The sequence below is a fragment of the Manis pentadactyla genome, chromosome X, assembly GCF_030020395.1.
Source record: "Manis pentadactyla isolate mManPen7 chromosome X, mManPen7.hap1, whole genome shotgun sequence".
Lineage (NCBI taxonomy): Eukaryota > Metazoa > Chordata > Mammalia > Pholidota > Manidae > Manis > Manis pentadactyla.
In genome coordinates, this window is record NC_080038.1 from 14,899,537 (window position 1) to 14,907,538 (window position 8,002).

The 8,002-nt window shown below is 45.2% G+C and overlaps 1 protein-coding gene across 7 annotated transcripts in view; it reads right to left on the reverse strand.

The window, feature by feature from the left end:
- Window positions 1-296, reverse strand: part of BCLAF3 (BCLAF1 and THRAP3 family member 3) — a 102,860-nt gene extending 102,564 nt beyond the window's left edge. For 6 of the 7 annotated variants that reach the window (XM_036912852.2, XM_057496094.1, XM_057496093.1 and 3 more), the window contains exon 1: window positions 187-296. The gene's annotated coding sequence lies outside the window, so the exon portion shown is untranslated. The remainder of the gene's footprint in view (window positions 1-186) is intronic. The other variant, XM_036912849.2, reaches the window with a different exon arrangement.
- Window positions 297-8,002: the final 7,706 nt, after the last annotated feature.

Consider the following 8,002-nt stretch of genomic DNA (forward strand, 5'->3'; position numbering starts at 1 on the left):
GTGGGAAGGCAGTGGCCCGTGGCCTAAGTCAGTAGCAGGGAAGCGGTCTTCAGAGAGTCCGAGCCTGCCCGCCGCCTCCTCCCCGCGGCCCCAACAGCCGACCAAGACGCCCCTCCCGGGCGACAGACACGCTCTCCCCGCGGGCCGGGGCCTCCTTGTCCCGCCAGCCCACCAAGAGTCGCTCACCTGGCCAGAAAGTCCCCGTTGCTGCCGCCTCCGCCGCCAGGCCCTCGGGCCTCGCTCGGAGCTCGGCCGCCGCCTCCCACAACAGCGTACGCTCGGCTACCTCAGCCACGCTGCGGGACCCGGATGCACTTCCTTCCGGAACCGCCTCTTCCCGCCCTTACCCTGGCCCCGCCCACCGCCCTCAGCCTCGCCCTGAGCCTGCTCAACCGCAGATCCCAGCTCTCAACTCCCTCCCAGCGAGGGTGCCCCGCCCAGCCTGCTCAGACCAGAGCGCCTGCGCCCTCTATCGGCCGTTCCCACCTCTGCCGCTGTTCTGTGCGCATGCGTAGTCTTCCGCCCGCCTGCTGGGAAGCAAGAAAGGAATGCTTTGGGCAATCCAGGTCCAGGGATCCTGGGAATTGGTCAGGGGTTAGAGCCCACCCCTCAGGGGCAGGAGCTTGGTCTCTTGAGCTTTTACACAGGAGAGAAAGGTGGTACAGCAGATGAGCCTCGGCCTTCCAGCCCTTGGCTTGGCCTTCAAAACCCCTCTAAGACAGCCCACCTGAATCTGTACCACTGTAGCCTCTCTCCTTGCCTATTCAATCCCTAACCATTCCCCATGACCTCAAACTCAGCTCCTATCTGGAACAAAACCTCTGCTCTGCACCTCCCAAATAGGTTAATGGTACCAACAACTCCCCACTATCTAATTAAAAATATTGACTCATTTTTGTCTGTTCTTTTGATCGCTCTCATCCCACACTCCATCCACCAGCCCCAAAAGTAGTATGTCCAGTGTCACTCCTCGAGTTTTTTCACTTGGCACTTTGCTATCCTTTTTAGCCCTCCCAAGATTTCTCTTTCTGGGTCCACCCCATCTAGCAGTACCACCCGTACCCTCCCTTGTCACTGTCCTCCACAGACTGCATTTGTTTTCCTCTCTGTTTGCTTGCATTACAGCCACCATCCCGATAAATCCAGCACCTATTACTGAGCTATATTTCCCTAACTTCCTCAATCCAGATGACTTTACCTCTACTCTACTTTACACATTCCCAGGCACATATTCCAGAAAATCTAGACATCCATCACTTTATATTGCTCCATCTCCAAAACCTTAAATTTAAAAATCCCATTTCTTTGGACTTACAATCTCCAATCCTTGAAGTCCTATCTGTCCCTTAGACGCAGTATACTTGTTCTTCGAAGAACACAGAGCTTTCACACTCCCAAACCTTCCACCTAACATAAGCCCATGACCTTTGACTTCAACCATTCTTGGAAGCAGAGCCCATTGAATTGCCCTTTGACACATCCTAACATCAAACCACCACCTTGAAACACTCCCATTTATCTGCATTTTCCATTCCTTCATCTGTGTTTCCAAGCACTGCTTGGGACGAAAAAGCCACACAACTATAATAGATTGATACCACTACAAATTTATGGGCACCCACCACAGTGGAGAACCTTGGTGCCTCTTAAGGGTCCTTTCATGTGACCTCTCTCATTTCCAATCATTGCTGTTACTAACCCTTACCACTCTCTTCAAGCCCCATGCCAATAATCATATTCCTCTTTTTATACATGATTTTGCTTCCTGTTTTGCAGAGAAAATTCCTCATCATAATCTGTAAGGCCTTTCATTACCTGGTTCATCCTTACCTCTCCAGCTTCTCTCCTCCTTGTATTTAATGCTCTGGCTGTACTGAAATGTTTGCAATTTTAGACAAATACTGCCTTTACTTCCACCCACTGCAGATATTGTCCCTTCTATCTGGTACAGGTGTAAAACCATTTTATGTGCATATATATGGCTTCAGTTCTGGAAGGCTTTCTTCCATTGTACCTTCAAGAATTGTTTCTGCTCCATTCATCTGGTCTCTCTTTTAGGAAGAACAATTATCTGCGGTAGTTCTCTGTTTTACCATTTTCATCTCTTTATCCTTTTTTGGCAGTCTGGTAGACCTCACATTTGCTTACAATGTTACTGATAAGGTTTCCCAATGTTACTGATAAGATTTCTGCTGCTGTTTCTATTTAACTTCTGTCCTTGAGATGTTAGTTTCCTTGCATCCATTGTTTGCTTCTTTCTGTCTCCCCCAACTCTCTTTCAGGTTATACTATTGACTTTTTATCCCCTCCTTTCATTTCCCTATGAATTTCAGTTCTGGTTTTATAGAATTCCTACCTTCTTGCAAAAAGGAAGCTAACCAGGTCATAAAATTTTTCTTTTGGATTCTGTTGTCATTTTCATGAGTATGCTCTTCTTTCTCTTCCATGATTAGGTTTTGTGCACTTAGTTTATATATCTATATATTCTTTTGAATCATCTTTGAATAAAGTGATCTTTATTCAGACTTATTACTGATTAACAGCACAAGTAGAAGGCCCTCTTCCTCTCTGCTATTTGCGTGGACAGAGAGGTTAAGTGATTTGCACAAGTTCACATAGCTCTTGGTGTGTATATGAAAAGCAAGCATGCACATGTACACAGAACAAGCTTAAAAGAAATGGAATATTATCTGACTTTCCATTTACTCTGCTTTGTCTTTGTTTTTCATGCAAAGCCAAATCTACCATAGAATGTTGAGTATGCTTAATACAAGGATTCTGTATTAGTAAGAGTAAGTTATGCTACAATAACAACACCAAAATATCAGTGGCTTCTAACAAATGTGTTTCTCACTTACATTTCAAGTCCATCATGGACCAGCTTTGGTTCTTCTGTCTGGGGCCCAGGCTGAAGGAAAAGACCCTTTGTGAGACATGGTTGGTGTCATATCAGAAGAAAAGGGGCAAGAGAGGGAGCATGCACTAGATCCTCAAGCTGCTGCCTTAAAGCTGAATTAGAAGCTCTGTGGGTGGGGCTCAGCACAGTTTCACCAAACCCTCTGGTGGATTCTGAAGAAGTTTGAGAACCACTTCTCTATTGCTTGTATTCCCTGTAAACCAGAAGATGAACATAGAGGCTTGATAAAATCCAGAGTAGTTTTTTAATTCTTAAACCAGAAAAAGTGCCAAATCAAAAAAAAAAACAGGGTATCAGGTTTTGACACAGACTTAGACCACGTGTCCATTGTCATTTTTTGGAGGGACACTACTACTGGGGAAACCTGCCAGCTGCCCTGACATGTATCTCCTGCTGTCCTTCTGAATAGCTTGCTTTTTAAAATGCTGATGTGAGAAAAAGATAATTAGGAAGAAGTAGGACAAATAGCTTTTTCATCCCTTCACAATGCTGTTGGCCCAGATTTTTCTCATAGTTTCTGAATAGATGGTTTGTGTTGCGCTGGTCATACCTTCAGCGTCTATATTAGTACTTCTAACCCAGGGCTGCCAGAACCAGGTGAGTTTTCTCTTTCCTTAACTATCTGACTGGTTGTGTTGCTCAGTACTGTTAACAACCTTGATGTATAAATGCTTACCTGGCCCTGTGTCCTCCTTTTCTTCCATCCCATGAGATAGGCATTTTTGTGGACTCTGTCCTTTCCTTACTTTTACCTTTTTAAGGGCTTTGTCAACAGAAGGGCACAGACAGAACCGATTTATATTGTTTGGAAGAAATGTTTTTACACACGCTTATGCTGCAGTGCTCATTCTAGTCATTGGCCATCTGTTTTCCTACTAAGATGGAGGACAAATTCCTAAACAAGATTTGGTAGGTGCTAATGATAAGGAAAATATTGAACACAGCCATCAAGGTCAGCAAACCGCTTTTTTCCTCCAGTTGGCAAAGCACTCCCAGCTCTCCCCTCCCCTCCTCCAGGCTCCTCTTTTGCCCTGCGCATGCCGAAATGCCACGTATCAAAATAATATAAATTGCTCCCCTTGCTTGTGCTCAGGGCTCAGACCTTGGAAGATTACTTCCGTCTGAGCCCGCCGGTGTAAAATAAACCTCAAAACTCCAAGACCTGAGTGTGACGCTTGGTTCTTCCATCAGTGATCCAGTCCAGGTTTTCCAGTACTTTCCATAACACTACCAACCCACTGGTCCCAAAAATTATTTCTGATTAACTCTTTTGTAATGTAATATGTGAAGTGGCTTAGCCCAGGTTCTGAAAGTTATGTAATATTTGTGGTTTTAAAACAATGCGCCACAGCTCAGCAATTACTTTGAAAATGTTTTGATTGATGTGGACTACCTACATTGATGCAAGGCAACAAGGAATGATACGGTTTGGTTTAAAACTTAATTTTACTGCAAAATATTTTTTTAAAGTTCATTACTCCCCTTATTAAAGTCCCCAGTGCTCCTGAAGCTCTTCCCCCAAATCCTAGAGAGATTCAATACACCTAGCTACTCCTTGCCATAAGCAGTCTGGTTTGTGTCCTGGCACAACCCAGACACCAATTCAAAAGTCACTGGGCTGTCAAAAATTTCAGTGGCCTGGTAAATTTGCTTTAACTTTGTGCTTATGAGGCACCCCACCACTTCTTACTTTTTCACACCAGTTCTCACTCTCCCTTAGACTGGGAGAGACAGATAACATGATGGACCCTGTGGTAGATTTCATAATAATAGAAGCAAAATATTCACTGTCCTTCTCTTCCCAGGTCCCCTACTTGAAAATTGAAAATGACATTTGTGGCTCACATTATATTCTCATTAGACAACTCTAGTCTAAATCAATCATGGCATGGAAGAGACAACTAAGTTATCTACCAAATTACTTGTGCTCTCCCTTGCATAGAAGCGCAGTACCTCTGGTAAGAAGCAAACCAGCCAGGGACTACACTTCCCAGCATCCCCTGTACCTATGTGGGGCCAAGTGACTAGTTCTTGCCAATGAAATATGAGTGGAAATGGTATGCATCCCCCATAGGCCAAGGTGGCTGGGAAGCTGTGTGCCTTCTCCATACTTTTTCCCTATTCTGTTGACTTGATGGAGAAAAACATGGTCAGCATTGGAAGACAAGGGAACTACAAATGGAAGGAGCCTAGTCCCGGAGTTACTACTCAGAGGAGAGTTGTAATAGGGCACATCTGGTTCGGACTTCACATGAGGGACAAAAACGTTCTAATGTATTTGAGACATTCTGCATCTTGTGGAGGGTGGGGGGAAGTTGTTATAGAAACTGGCATTTCCTTAACTAATACATGTGATTATCTTCCTTCTCTTCGGCCAGTGATTAAGTTAGGGGTCTGTGTAAGACCTGTATTAGCCATTGAGACCTAGAAGTTGGCCAGGAGCTTCTGGGAAAGTTTCCTCCCTGGTAGAGGGAGGGAGCAGTACAAGGAGCAGCCTGCCAATAACTTCCCCATGCCTTTGGCCACAATTCTGGATAATGGCATGACAGTGGGATGCTGGTGCCACAGCAGCATTTGTAAGAGCCAAGACGCTCAAAGAAGTGCTGCCCCAGAATCCTGATGTCATTGAGCTGCCTTTGGAGCTTGTTATATATTATGTGTGATTAATAAATACCCTTAATACAGAAGCCACTTTCTGCTGTGTGTAATGCCATCCACACAGGTATACTTGTTCTCAATAAAAAAAACTCATCCACCCAACCAAGATTTACCGTGGGGCTATTGTGTGACAGGTGCTATTCTAGGTGCTGGGGATCCAAAAGCAAACAAAAAAACCAGGATCTTTGAGACTGTCATCTCGTGACAGAATGTGGGTCTGGCAGAAAGACATGCAGCTCAGAGGCCATAGACTTGAATTCATGGATTTTCTCAGTAACAGCTGTGTTCATTCATTCACAAATATTTACTGTGAAAGGTGGTAGGAATATGGCAGCCCTGCTGTCAGGAGGCTTACACTGAGGGAGACAGACATTAATCAGAGGCACACAAATAAATGTCTCATCACGCCCTGTAATGGTATGACAATGTGTAAGCACAGGCCTAACATCATCACCCGTCACAACTACAAATAATAACTGGGAAACTTACAAATATAGCTGGAAATATGTAGACTGGCAAGATCTGCCAGGGCTAAGTCTGTGTGATTTCCCCAGACAGGGACTTTGAGGAAAGGTGGGCCAGGGCAAGCACAGGCTCCAAAGCAAACCTTGGGTGAAATGAACATGGCAACACTGCTTACATCAGAAAGTCATTCTTACCGATGAGAAAGAGGATGCATGGAAAGCCCTTAGCACAATGCCTCGCTGGATGAAGTCTGGTTCTCCAGGGACAGACTCTGAGATCAATTAGCATGAAGGAAGTTCATGGGGGAGCACTCAGGGAGAGTGACAGAAGCAGGAGGGAGAACTCGGTGTAACTCTGGGGGAAACAATCAAGGGACAAAATACCCTTGAAATCAGTCAAAGGGAGAAATAAAGTTTAAAAAACCCATATATTGCTTACAAGCAGTTGTCCCGTGTCTCTCTCAACCTGGCTGCCATAGCAGAGCCAGCTGCTACATGGCCATTCAGAGCATCTAAGCAGTCTTCTGTCTGACGGAGGGCTAATACTGCAGTTTCCAGTGTCTCCACCTTTCCCCAATTCTGGGGAAGGCCCCACACCTCTAGGAGGTATTTTACCCTAGACCAATTCCCCATTAGGGGTTCCACAATTGGAAGCCCCCCCACAGATAGGGGGCTCCCAGGTGAAGCTGCACCCTGTACCGCTGCAGCCACTGGGGCTTCCCTACTATCCACAGAGGGGGTGTTCTGGGCATTTCCCCACCATGTCTAGGGGCAGCCTGCCCAAGGGTCACACCCATGTAGAAAGATTTTAGGTCCAGAGGTCCTGCCAACAACCACCGGGTATAACTCTGGGGGAAAAAATCCCGGGGCAAAATACCTTTGAAACCGAAATCAGTCAAAGGGAGAAATAAAGTTTAAGAAACCTGTTTAATGCTTACAAGCAGTTATCCTGGGCTGCAATGCAGTCTCAACAAAGGCCTCAGGACACCCCCCAGGGAGCTCTGAGGGGGGACAACTCTTCTGAACTGTCCCACCTTGAGGCAAGGGGCTTTGTATACCTGAATTATCCATTGGATACAGGCTGCCTAAGTGAAAGGGTTTAACTTTGATGAGACAGCCTCCTTCAGCCAAGGGCAATTCTCGGAGTGGAACTCCAGAAACAAGGCTCAGCAACTGTTCCTCCAGCATCTGGAAAGAGGCATCTGGAAGGACAAATACCTCAGTCCTAAAAGGGGGGGGTCTGTCAGGGTGGCACACCATGACATCCCCTATACCAGCATTTAATGAGAACCTTTAAAGCCCTGAGACTCAATTATAATATAAATTAGCCACAGGGATGTAAGCTAATTAATTGGGGCTCAGCATAGAGAATATAGTCAGTAGTTCTGTAACATCTTCCTGTGTTGACAGAAAGTAACTACACTAACTGGGGTGAGCATTTAATAATGCAGACAACTGCTGGATCACTATGTTGTATACTTGAAACCAATATTGTGTATCAGTTATACTTCAATTTTTTTAAAAAAAGCTGTAAGAGTAACTGTTTAAAATTTCCTTAAAACTTAAGGCTTTCCAAAGGTTACAAGCATAATTGTGCTGTAAATATACACTGAGTATGTGTCAGAATGTGTTTAACTCATTAAGGAGCAGGATGACAAAGCTGGATCAAGGTAGGACATGGGAACCAATGCTATCCACATGCAGATACAGGTATACACACAGCAATGCATACATATGTTAGGCTGGAGGAAGGAAAAACAAGGACATGCAAACAGAACAGAGAGATGCCATAAAAGGAGAACAGACCAGACCCCAAGGTCCGTGCCTTATATGGAAAGGGGGCAGCTCTTCCTGAATTCCATCCTTCTGATGTGCCAACTAAGACCCAGATGTCAGCCTCCTTTCTCTTGGAAGGAAAAAAAGCTTCTAGTTGTCTATTATGTCACCTTTAGCCAATCATACC